At 39.9% G+C, this 12,852-nt stretch overlaps 1 long non-coding RNA gene across 1 annotated transcript; it reads right to left on the bottom strand.

Annotated features, from left to right (window-relative positions):
- Positions 1–1,126: 1,126 nt before the first annotated feature.
- Positions 1,127–1,556, bottom strand: LOC146568801 (uncharacterized). The gene is made up of 2 exons (XR_014893651.1): positions 1,383–1,556; positions 1,127–1,299 (listed from the first exon to the last, which is right to left on the bottom strand). It is a non-coding gene; the product is annotated as an uncharacterized LOC146568801 (long non-coding RNA).
- Between the last annotated feature and the right edge of the window lie 11,296 nt (positions 1,557–12,852).

Raw genomic sequence — 12,852 nt, forward strand, 5'->3', positions numbered from 1 at the left:
CTGAGAGGCCAGCAGTATTTCCTGGTTGTTTGCACATGTGTATTGTGGGAAAACCTCTGATGGTAAACTGATGGGGGCGTGATAGACAATTTGCCACAGGCTCTGCTTTCACTGCTCTTAAATCAATTACAAGTCACACTTTGTGTGGAAACAGAGCTACCATTCACAAACGTTCAAGCTTCTGTGATTTACCATCTTAAAAGATACATTTTCTCTTACTGACCACCTTTTCCAGCATGTGTTGCATAGAGAAGATGGAGTCCAGTGTGGAAAAACCCTTTAACACTAGCATCCCCAGGCTTCTACCTTTCTACCTATAAAACCCGAGAGCAGTCAAATGGTGGAAGTGGAAGCTAAATTGGCTAGTCATTCATATGTATATTAGGTCGTTACCTAGGAATTCTGGAGGGAGGGGAGTGGGGGTGAGTGATTGAGGGGGTGGGGGAGTGGAGTGTTTCAGTTTGCCATCTTAGGGAGAAATCAACACATGTCCTTTGTATGTCCTTTGTTGCTGACATTTATTGATGAAAACAGTACAAAAAACCAACCATTTGTACACATATTTACAAATAATGATAAAAAGTGAGTGAGTACATTTCAACATTTTCAGCAATCACTCACAATCCTGGCACTGCCACGGTATCTGTCGTCTGCATTTACCACATGTGTACCTGTAGCAGTGAACACATCGCACAGTGGCCTGATTTTTTTTGCATCTGTGTACTTGGATTTTAGGTCGCAAGCCACCCAAAACTTGCTCCATGCACCACTCAGCAGGCCATTTGTAAATATGTGTACAAATGGTTGGTTTTTTGTACTGTTTTTATCAATAAATGTCAGCAACAAAGGACATACAACCATTTGTACACATATTTACAAATGGCCTGCTGAGTGGTGCATGGAGCATGTTCATTGGTTCATGGACCTCCCTGAACTAACTCCATGTGTGAATGTTAGCAAGGAAAGCCTTGATCATAGAGAGGAGTTTAATAAAACAGGCAGGTGGAACAGGTGCAGGCTGAACCTGGGACTTTCATTATAGCATCTCTGAGAAATCACTATTATTGTCACGGTATGGCATGGCACACCGTGGAAGGAGTGGGGAAGGAGGACCCAGGCGCGGTGCTCTATGTATAGGCAGTGTTTATTTACAAAGTGAAAAACAACGTAGCAATAAATCCCCGTGTTCTCCCAGACTCCCGTGTCGTGTCTCCCCGTGAATAGTCCGTGTTTCTGTGCTCTCCGCTCCCGTGTCAGCACCCCCCGGTGCTCGCTGCTCCCGTGTCTTCCACGCTCCTCCTGCGGGAAACAAAAGACGCAGCCGTCAGGACACATACAACTTGCGGGCATACACACACTAACTCGGTAACAGGACGACTAACGTGGAGTCTCATGCAATGATCCCGCGTCGGTGGGAGCTCCAAGACTCTCCTAAGTAGCTCCCCCGACGAGCCCTGATCAGCGGCAGGTGTGTGGCTTCGGGTGTGGCCAGTCCTTCCGCAGGGCCACACCCCTCAGGCCTGCAGGTGGCTGAGCTCCATCCTCCAAGCATCCCCGCAGACCTAAACACACACACTCACATCTACAATCATGGAGGAGAGCAGCAGCAATACCAAAATACATATAATAATAATAATAATAATAATAATAATAATAATAATAATAATAATAATAATAATAATAATAATAATAATACATAACTGCTCAGGGATCCTGGGTCGCCCAGTCCCAGGACCCTGACAATTATGTTTAACCAGCTGTTTGGCCAACACACCACCTTCATTTTTCAATATTTCACCCCTTCTCCCAAAATATATAATTTTATAAAATATGATGTCAGTTAAAAGTAAATAATTTCTGATACAGTGGTTCCTCGTTTATCGCGGTAGTTACGTTCCAAAAATAACCCACGATAGGTGAAATCCGCGAAGTAGCTAACTTTATTATTATTTTTTTTTACAGCTGTAAAACCCCTCACTACACACTTTATACACTTTTCTCCGACAGGCATGAACATTTTCACACTTTTCTCTCTTGTTTAAACACACTAAAAGTTCAAACCTTCGTAGAAAAATAAGTCTAGTATTATAGATTAAAACGGTGCAAAACATTTCATCGACATTTTTGTGTTTGTTGGAGAAAACTTACAAACATACAGTACAGCACTTCAGAGTCACACTGCTAGCGATTTAGATAAATTTGACAAGCTGAACGCATTCTGTACTGTAGAGGAGACACGGCACGAGATTGATTGACAATGGTCTACAGCCAATCAGAACGCAGAACACAATGTGCTGTAAAAAAAACAAAAACATGCAAAATTGGACAAAAAAAAAAATCCGCAAAACAGCAAGACCACGAAAGGTGAACCGCGGGAATACATTTGATATTTATTTAATTATACAATTAATATTACAGTACTTCGGGAATGGGTGTAGGAAAGTGAAAACATCCATGAAGGGTACAGTGAGGATTTAAGTTTAAGGCATTTGAGATTTTCTTTATTTTCCAGCACTGTTTGTCATCAAACATCAAACCAATTTCAGTTTAAATAGAGGGGACAATAACACATAAAAGGCAATCTTTTTGGTGTATCTGTCACTGGTAGGTTTTTTTTTCATACAATGAGATAAAAGAGGCAAAAACATTTAGTTTAGGCATCATTTGTAACACTATACTCCCGGGTTAAATTGGGCTGAAAAGATCTCCAACAGCATTTTTTCTGCAGATTATAATAAGCTGTGGTGGTGGTACTTTAGCATCTAGCTAGTGCTACACTCGATGAGTGACCTCCCAAAAAAAATATCTGACCATTTTTAATGTAGGTAATTTCAAATGCGTTTCTTTTCAACAAATATCAGCAAACAAATTAATTAATTGTGTGCACTTGTCACACAGTGCGTTTGCTAGCTAAAGGTACAGCTGCTGTATTTAACAGCTAACATGCTAACTATCCGTTATTCAAAGGCTCGCCACACGCCATTCCCCACAGCACACTACAGCAGAACATCCCGTTAATACATTGTTTTACACAAAATTAATAAACAAATGAGAACTACATACAACTGGTGTCAGGCACGTGCCCACTAAGCACTTATTACCCTCTGTGTCCATCAGTTGAGCAAACAAGTTTTATGTATCTGTAATACTTAACGTATGGCTACGGCAGACTTGCAGTGATTACTGCAGCCAGCCTCACCTAACCGGCCACACCGAGAGGGAGGCAGTGTGTCCCCATTGCACTAACATTTGTGGCACGTGGAATAATACTACATAAATACTGTTACATTAGCTTGCTGCGCTGTGGTAAATTTACAGTAAAGCACTATTTTGGACTGATGCAAAGTGGCTGTGGTATGCATGATCAGTGTTAGGTTACATCAAAATGTAAAAAAACAAAAACAAACTTGTATTTACATGTGCTAATAGCACACGGTTTACTTAGCTTTGCAGCAAAATAGCTGGTAGATATGTCTGTACTTCAAAGAGCTACTTTTTACCATCACACATTTCAGAGCCTGACCTTTCTCACTTTTACTTGGGTAAAGTAGCTGTACTTCAACTTTTATTAGAGTATTATTTAACACAAGTATCTGTACTTCTACACAGGTTACAGATGTTTATATTTTTGCCACATCTGACTAGTTCTCATTTCATGATGGCTGCAAAAATACTAGCAGGGTTAGAGAGGTGTTCTTAAAAGGATTTGGGAAGTAAAAACAAATTACTCTGTCACTAATCAGAAATCCTAAATATCTTAAACTGACGTCAGATGAATCAGGCACTTTAGGAACTTCTCTTTTGACATCGTATTGGTCCTTCATTCTGTTAGTCTTGATTCACTTCCTCTTTATCTACTCTTTTTCTGGCCCCTCTTTCAGCAGCTATCCCTTCACTGCAGGTAATTACAGAGCAGCAGCACCATGGTCAGTAAAAAAAAAAAAAGGCGAGGCCAACCACTCCAGGGAAAGGCACATGATCCATTAGCTGAGCACTGGGCTCGACGGCCCATTCCTCATTCCCATTTGTCTTTCCCTGAAATCCCTCCACTCTTCTTATTCCACTTTGCTCCAGACATCATCTTCTACTCCTCCATCAAAAGACACACATTTCAGCAAATTAAAAAGAAAAAAAAATGCTTCAGAGCTACCCAGAGCTTTTTTTACATACCTGAATATAACAGTACACCCTCCTTAATAGCCAGGCAGTCAGTCGGCAAGCCAGCATGTGCTTTTAACTGAATCACTCACCATGGGAATTTTGACAAAACAGACCTCAGCTGCTTTGAATTCAATAAAAGGAAATGGAATATATTTCAAATATGCTGGTACTGCTTCTAAAGAATATAACTGGCCTACTGAGAGGTCCAGCCTAAATAGATTCAAAGAGTTTTTCATTTTCATATTTTTTTTTCATTTCGTTGCAACTGTGTGATGACGGAAACACAGACAGAGGATCAACAACCTGCACAAAACCTCCTCAGCTATAGATTTTCTCACTATTAATTGACATTAAAAAAAATCTTGTGTCAACAATAATCACACACGAGACAACGTGGGCATTCTAACAGTGCAAGGAAGGCAAGATTTCCCATTATACATCCGTTAAAATATACCAAAAAGTCTCTCACCATACAAAGCAAACAGCTTTCTGTCTACATGATTTCTGTTAGAATCCATCCTGTAAATTGCTTCCGTCTCTTCAACATTGCTGGAATCTGTCATTTTCATGGGAGTACCTATGTCCGTTCAATAAAGGCTGTGATTTTTCAATCTGAGAAATCAGATTGTTTGCAAGTTGTGGAAAACCTGAGGCTTTTGAAGGGAGACTGATAGGAGACTAGTGTGATAGCCAAGCTGCCGCTGGCTCTGCTTTCACTGCTCTGAGATCAGCTATGATAGACATGTTATTACACATGGAAACAGAGACAACATTAGCAAGTAAATAACCAAACTGCTAAGTTCCGTTTTTTTTAATATAGTTAACTTCTTCAACATGTTAGCAATGAAAAGCTTCAGAGAAGTAATTCTGGTGCTGAAGAAGGGTCAGCAGCTTTCTCACATTTCAGAGATACCTTGTGCAAACATGAGGGCATTACTGTAGATGAAACGTAACGTAAAGTATTAAAAAAAGAGTAAAATTAAAGTAAAATCTGGACAGTTTTATTTGTATGATGTTGCACCTTTTAATAAAGGGCAGCTCTTAAAAAACAAAAAAAGCACCATTGTTAATTGTTAGCTAATGCTAAAACATTTTGATTATCACTACAGATATAATAATGCAATTGCACAGCAAAGAAGGAGTGTAGCAAGATGTAGGTTGTCAAAGGAGCTTGCAAAGAAAAGCGTCTGGACTTCTTTAAGTTACTTGAAGACGTTTCACCTCTCATCCGAGAAGCTTCTTCAGTTCTAAGGTCAAATGGTGGAGAGTCCCAGATATAAACCTAGTGGGAGTATCCCCCCACAGAGGGACAAAAGGACCCCCTGATGATCCTCTAATCCACTGAGCCAAGGTGTGAAACTGGGTGTGGGTCCCAATCAGCCAGAGTTTCGGGTGAGTTCATTGTGAAACCTGGCCCCACCTTATCATGCGAATTCGTGAGATCAGATGGCCCAGGATGTGAGTGGGCGTTAAGGCGTCTGGGAAGGGATCTCAAAACTGGATTATAGATGGCAGAGAGTTGGTGTCGTAAACCACCACCTCTGTTCAAAGATGGAGCAAGTTATGAAGTGGCTTTTATGCAGACATCTGCACCTTGGGATTTCTAACTACAATATCAATCACTGCAATCCAAAAGAAAATCAAATGTCATCTCTCATGCATGAAACACTTTTTTATGAATTTTAGACAAACGCAAAGGAAAAGCAATCTTATTCTTATTCTCTTTTATCCAGTGGAGAAAGAATATATTTTGAAAAACATGGGGAAAAATGAGAACTCACCCTGACTCGGCCCCCTGCTTTTATTTTTTTTGAAATCTGTAGATTTATCTCGCTTAGTTCAGAACAGCAAAAGAGCCAATAATTGTTTCATGTAATGAGTCATGACCTCATAATACATATATTTTTATATCACATGCATAAATGTATGTGCATGAATACGTGTATGAGTTTCTCTGATGACTATGAAAAATTACAGCTGTTGTGCTTTCATCTTTTCTGCTGGCTTTCCTGTTTCTCTGTTTCTTGTTATTCTTGCTAACCTCCACAGAAGAAATCAATTCTGCTGACCCTAATCTAAAAACATGACACAAGGATTAATGACTAGCCTGATATGGAATATGCACAACTTTCTGTCTCCCAGACGAATAGTCTACATTCCAATTGAAATAACATACAAAGAGCTTTTTAATCAGTAGGTCAAGGGGGGGGGGGGGGGGAATCCTTGCTCCACACAGGTAACAAAATGGCCAGGATTATATTTAGGAGAGGATGCAACATTTGTATAACTCAGCATTTCTATTCTCCTTACTTAAGATAATGTATAGATGCATATATTACTACTTTTTGTCTGCCAACTCCTCCAACATAATGAGTTTAGAACCAAACTTGGCACACAGTTACATCTTAAGCTGCATCCACGCTACAAATGATTTGCTCATCATTCCAGTCTTTGAAGCTCACAGCTGGTCATTTGCCGACATTCCACGTGCCAGTAGTAGCCTAGGCAACCGTAATGTGCTAATGTATTAATCAACTGTATCCTCCGTGCTCATTGGTAGTTGCTTCAGTTGCTCAGCTGGAAGATGAGAAAAATTAATCATAGGTCCCGCCCAATTCTCACACCAGTAAAAATGGACTTTGTTGCTTGAAGTCACAGCATGTATTTCCTTTCATATAATCTTTGGTCAGCACAAAGCTTTAGCACCCCATGATTATTATCTATGTAATTTTGGCATCATGGTGTTGCCTAGCAGCTACCTAGCAATGGGCTAAAATGACCCATTTGTTTATTTACACGCCTGTAACATCTTATAAAAGTATTGTCATTTCATGACTAGTAACTAATTTATGCCCACAAAACTTCAGTTATACATTACAAATTATCATAACTTGAGGTTGCCTTGCAACCGCTTAGCAACGGGCTAAAATTACATCCAGCTTAAAAGAATGACATTGAGATTAAATTTCAAAGATGAGAGCAGAGATTGCAACAAATATAAAATGAGTAAAGGAAATAATAAAGGAGAAATTCATGACAGGTGAGTCAAGAACAAATATCTGAATCATACACATATCATAAATGACCTGGTTTTTTCCTTTAGCTGTTGTAGAACTGACTGAACAGAAAGTTCAACACACGTTGAACAGGTAGCTTTGAAAGCAGAGAAAACACTGATTGAGATGTTATGGAACTGAAGGCAAGTCTGTGGGCACACACACTGTTACAAATACTTGCTTGTATCCAAAGGCTGGAGAGGTCTGCACAGAGACAAGGAATAGAAAGGAATAAGCAAACAGGACAGAGGCCAGAGCACAATACCTCCTGCGGACACAATGATCTGGTGACGGCTGGGGGGTTTCTTCAGCTTTAAACAGTCAGCATTAATGACCACACGAGGAGCAGATGAGTTAATCAGCAAACTCTCAACAGGTGGGTGGCAAGGCCCAGAGGAACTGCCCCTAAAACAGGTAAACAACACACAACCACAGACGCACATACAAACACAGGCAGGGAAGGAACAGAGAGAGAGAAACAGAACGCCAGCGCAGAAGGACACACGGACTGTGACATTAGCCACCTACAATACTTTATCAAAGCATCCTGTCACTTTAATTTTACAAAGTGGCACCTTATTTATATCCACAAAAAGAATTAAACGTGATCTATTACAACATCATCATGTTGCGTACCAATCATCTAAAACTATTTTTGTATTTATGAAAGCAATGTGTCATAATTTCATGTGTACTGCATGTTGGGAATATACACGTTTCTCCTCCTTTCTCCTGCTCCTGTTAGGGATGGCCACAGTAGAACATCTGCCACCATGTCAGCCTTGCCTCTCCAACTTTATTTCCAAATTGCTCAACCTGGGCTGGCCCTCTAATGAAAATATTAACACCTTCAGCTCAGCCTCCTGTCTTTCTGTTAGTGCCACCATCTTCAAACCATACATCATAGCAGGTCTTACTACCATCTCATAACCCTTCTCTTTCAATCTTGCTGCTATCCTTCTGTTACAAATCATTCCTGACACTTGCCTCCACCCACCCCCACTCCCCACCCACCTCCATTCTTCTTCACTGCTCTAGTGCACTGCACATTTGAGCTCATCACCCTTCACTACCTTTACTTGTTTCATCTTCAGCTGTTTCCTTCTTCTTTACACAAATATATTCTATCTTGTTTCTAATGATTTTCATTCCTCTTATCTCCAAAGCATACCTCCATATCTCCAGGCTCTCTTCCACCTGCTCCTTACTCTCACTACAGATCACAATTTCATCTGCAAACACCGTAATACACTCCTTTCTTACCTCATCTATCACCATTGCAAACAATAGGATTACATGAGCGCTGAGGCCTCATGTAATCCCACACCCACCCTCAAATACTTCTCCGACACTCGTGGCTTATTCACGCACTCTCATAATTTTTCTCACCCTATCCCTTGAGTTCATATGGGCGTACTAGTTTACAGAAATACATTTGACACTATTTCTGACTTTAAAGAACAAAGGAACTAAATAAATAATTAAAAAGCATTTTCCCACTAATGGATTTGAAGCGACTGTAACACTCAGGTGAAAACAGTCTGTGGCCTACCTACAGCTGCAGTTCAGCACCACATCTAGTGAACAGTTCCTTTTAAGCCCAAATGACTGGTTTTAGGCTCAGTTTGTAGACGTGGGATAATTTTCACACCCAACTGGTTTTTACATGCAAATAGCTAGCAAAATATTTCTTTTCAAAACAAGCACTCAAGGTAACACATTCAAAAGTGTCCATGGTATTATTTTTATGCTTTGGTAAACTACATTTTCATTCATTCTCTTAAGCTTTTATCCATTTTAGGATATACAGAGAGCCAGACAGGCATTTGCACCTATGGCCAATTTAGAATGGGAGCAGCTGGGGGTAAGCATGGTCAACATGCAGACCCCACAGAGAAAGACCCCACCCAGCCAGTGGATTCAAGCCCAGGTCCTTCTAACTTTGAGGCACCTTCTTTCCACCCCTTCTGCCTCCTGACATATATTTACATTGCCATTCTACATAACAGTAATTGCATTTATCTCTAAATAGAGTCATTAGAAATGCAACATTTATATTAGAAGGCAGAGCAATGTAATTTTGAGAACAAACTGCCTAAATATTAAAAGATCTATTAGATTCTTTAATAATTAATGACTTTTAAACTAGCATTCATGCAGATGCATAATATACACACAGTGCAAAACTCTCCCACCATCATAATGTTATGTTTGCAAACAAACATTTGCTCTGTAAAGGCTAGCTCTGGTTATTAATTGCTATTTTTAGGCAACTGAAACAGTTTTTTTCCTTTAAAAATGAAAAATATCATAGAAATGCAAGAGATAAGAGCACAATGAACTCTTTATAAGTACCTTATAAAGTACTTACTTCTATTTCAAGGCAGCATGCAGGTTCATGAAATCTTGGTTTCAATTAGTTATCTGCATTTTTTATTGCTTTACTGCAATCCTTTACATTTATTTCAAATTATTCCCAGATGGATATACAGTCCCATTTTACACTGACGTTTAAGATAATTGGGAGCAAGCATTTTCTCCCTCATTGCCATTCAAGGAAATGTCAGTCAGCATTAGCATACTCATTTATAGAGTTCTACAGCTGTCCCTGGCTGCTACCTCGCCGACCCTCGCTCTCTGTGCACCCAGCCACCCCTTTCAAGGAGGGTTATCGCAGTGATTATGAAAAATGACTCCTAAAAAAACCTGATGTGACACATTATCTCAATATTAAGGGAGTTTGAGCGAATAATAAGTTTGGCTTATTAATAAAGGTATGAAAGGGTGAGAAGCTGCCAAGTGAAGTTAAATGCCACTGTCAATCTCAGCATGAGTCACTTTTGACTTCAAAGGACATTTCAAATGAGTCAAGTCAAAGTATTTATGGAGACACCAGCGTCCCAGTGGGACTCATAACCATCATGTGACAGGCAGAGATTTTCTTCTGAAATTTGTTAGATAATGTATGGAAGCTTCAACATTTGTCAAGCATAGTCAGCCCATATAGTCTGAGTTTAGATGCATACAGTATGTGAGTTTTACTGTGTTTGTGTAAGCACTTTCTAATTTCACCATTAGTCCATGCAAAAAATGTAACAGGGGATACATAAACCATGATCGCCCCACGAGATACACATCATTCTTTATAAGGCATAGAAAAAAAGCTGTGAACTCCCATCTCACTTTTCATGAATAAATGATGAGTCGTGCGTTTGAATGAATCCATGTCCTTTCTTGCTGTCCTTTCTAAAGTTCGCTAAATGGCAGACATGGTGGTACACTTCCTTCCATGAGCTAGGTGCTGCTAATCTGATGCTGGGACGTTATCTAGCTGAGCTATTCACTGCATCCTCTTGTCAGAAAGGCTTCTTCGGTAGAAGCTGTCGATAGCCTTAAGATCTGGGCACATAGAGCTGTAAGTATAAACTTTAGTGCAAAAAAGTATTCACTGCTTTCTTCTTCTTTCTTTTCTTGGCTGACCTTGATGTGTGGCTGTCTTTCTCCTCCTTTGTTGCTATTAGAAAAACACAGCAATGCCACCATACATAAGCAGTCCCAGACATCATACAGTCATCTGAAAGCAAAGGTCACTCTCACATATGTCCCACCAAGTGGTAAATTAGATCATGTTTTTGTGTATAGGCTTCTATATTTACTTTTCTTGCGCTAATTCCGAGTGCACGACTGCCACGCACTTCACACATCTAATTGAATCGGTATTAAACTGTCATTTAATATTTAAGCAGCTAAGGGGGCAAATTAGCTTGTAGAAGACTTACAGAAAAGGAAATGAGGACGTGAGGGACATGTCTCAGATCTCCGTGCAATAGACCCAAGGGGAAGACTACCAAATGATAGTTCCAGTCACAGCTCACACTCAAGCTTAACAAAGTCAGAGTCACGAGCGAGAGAGAAACAGGGCAGAGGAGAGAAAGGCAACTCACTCAATGAGAGTCTGGGGCAAAGATAAGAGACGAATTAGCAGTTAATTTGTGGAGAAATTAATCCGTTTTCAGCATGAATCAGAGCCTAACTCTGTGGCATTGTTCAAGGCAGTGAGCACTCCTATCTCATGTCCCCAGATATTTGCAGGTCAGTACAGAGGAGAGGATTTCAATTTGGTCACTGATGTTGGATCAAGAACGGGAAGACACAAAAGAAGCCTTTGTTCCGGCAAGGGTTGCACTGCAAATGGCACATATCATCTCGGGAGTGTTGCTAACGTGCGCCATCTCGATGTGTCTTGTAAGTTGCTTTTCATGGAGGGAAACTGAAGGCCACGCCGTAGTAAAACTGAACAAACTGTAATTGGAGCAGCCTCTATTTGATATTGAGCATTTAATCTCACATCATTAATGCAGTGCCATTTAAAAAGCCTCAGCATCTCCTGAATATAGAGAAGGTGACATTTAAAAAGCCCCCAGATCTCTGCCGACACCAAATATTTCGCCAGTTACTCAAATTAATTCACTGATGACTTGCCTTTGGATACAAGCTGCACAACATAGGAATACAAGTGAATTTTATGAAATTATTATACACCAGGCAAGGTTATCCAAAATCACCTTTGGCTTCTGTTTTCCTTTGCTGAAACTAAAGACTTTAAAATGAGATCGCAGTAGCATGAGTTATACCGGAGCATGTGTGTCTGTGTATATGTCCTTGTGGAATGGCTCTAAAACTTGATTGGCGTTCTCCATACAGTGACACATAATAAGCTCAGACCTCTCACCTACATTAAACAACATTCAATCAATCAATCAATCAATCAAAATTTATTTATATAGCACATTTTTAAGACCGAAGTACACCAAAGTGCTTTCCATTAAAATCGCAATACAAATAAAATCACAATAAAATATAAATTACAAATATATAAAATATAAGATAATTACATAATCTAAATACAGAGCCAGATGTAAATTACCCTAATTTGCCTTAAATGCCAGATCAAACAAATACGTTTTTAAACGTGATTTAAAAGACTGAATGGAATCTGACGCGCGAATATGAAGAGGGAGAGTATTCCATAGCCTGGGTGCAGCAACGGCAAAGGCACGGTCTCCTCTGGTCTTCAGCCGAGACCTAGGTTGCACCAAGAGCAGTTGGCCCGATGATCTTAGTGCTCTCTGAGGGCTGTACAGACAGAGGAGATCAGCTAAGTAGTCAGGTGCCATATTGTTCAAAATTTTATAAATAAACAATAGAATTTTAAAATCAATTCGATATTTGATAGGAAGCCAGTGTAAATTTTTCAGAACAGGGGTGATAGAGTCAAACTTTCTAGTGCCGGTCAAGAGACGTGCTGCGGCATTCTGGACCAGCTGCAGACGCTGCAGAAGAGAAGATTGTAGACCCAAGTAGAGAGAATTACAATAGTCCAGTCTTGACATAATGAAAGCATGAATGAGTTTCTCCATATCTTTGTGTGGTATGTAGGGTTTAGCCTTAGAGATTAGGCGTAGTTGATGAAAGCTAGTTTTTACCACAGTAGAGACCTGTTTGTCAAGTTTGAAGGAACTATCCATGAAAACTCCAAGATTCCTGGCAGTATCAGTAAGGTAGTTAGCAACAGGCCCAAATGTGTCAGTCAATTGTCCCAGAGGCATATTTTGGTCAAAAACAATAATTTCTG

Source organism: Mchenga conophoros, linkage group LG8 (genome assembly GCF_057382185.1).
Source record: "Mchenga conophoros isolate Kocher_MC1m ecotype Shallow Benthic linkage group LG8, M_conophoros_male_GT1.1, whole genome shotgun sequence".
Classification (NCBI taxonomy): Eukaryota; Metazoa; Chordata; class Actinopteri; order Cichliformes; family Cichlidae; genus Mchenga; species Mchenga conophoros.